This window comes from Prunus avium, chromosome 7 (genome assembly GCF_965620075.1).
Source record: "Prunus avium chromosome 7, drPruAviu1.hap1.1, whole genome shotgun sequence".
NCBI classification, from domain to species: Eukaryota; Viridiplantae; Streptophyta; class Magnoliopsida; order Rosales; family Rosaceae; genus Prunus; species Prunus avium.
The window spans coordinates 2443692-2444494 of NC_142290.1; positions in this window are offsets into that span (position 1 = coordinate 2443692).

The window sequence follows — 803 nt, forward strand, 5'->3', positions numbered from 1 at the left end:
GGATTTCCAGGGAGTACTACTGTTAGTATTATTATTTTTTAATTATTATTATTATTACTGTCATTACTATTATTATATATATGGGTTTGGGGTACCTTTGAATATTTGGAAATTGGATTTCGAGAATATCATCTTTTATTATATATATTAGTTTATGAAAGTGTTTTATGGATTGTCTTGCATATTTATATACTTTGGATTATTTTGATTATTGAGACTAAAATATTTTGGGTCTTTATGGAATTTATGCTTGTGAGAGTCTATTTTCTATACTTTCAATAAATACTTTGGTTACATTGGAATATTGAAAATTTAGAAAAATTGAATTAAGGGAGGGTATATTATTTTTTATATTATATATATGGGTTGTGAATCTTACCATCATACGTACCTTCCCTGGTTACTTTACCCACACATGGCGTTGGATTTTCTGGCGTGTGGGTTCACTTGAATATTGATTACTATTACTTTACCACACGTGATGTTGGATTTTCCGTCGTGTGGTGAAGGTTCGAGCACCTTTGGCGGGACAGTTTGCGTGAGTAGGACATGGTTTGGTTTGGCCACACGTGGCATTGGATTTTCCGACGTGTGTACTGTAGAGCGATAGTCCCCCGGTTGGACAGTTCATCCTTAGACGCAGGGTAGAAAGTTGAAACCTTGTGGGCTAGTCAAACGATCCTCGTGTTGGATTGTTTTTCCTTGGTACATGATGTGCATTATGATATGTACCTTCCCTAGTTACGTAACCCACATGTGGCGTTGAATTTTTCTGGTGTGTGGGCTCCCTTAGTTAGTATCAC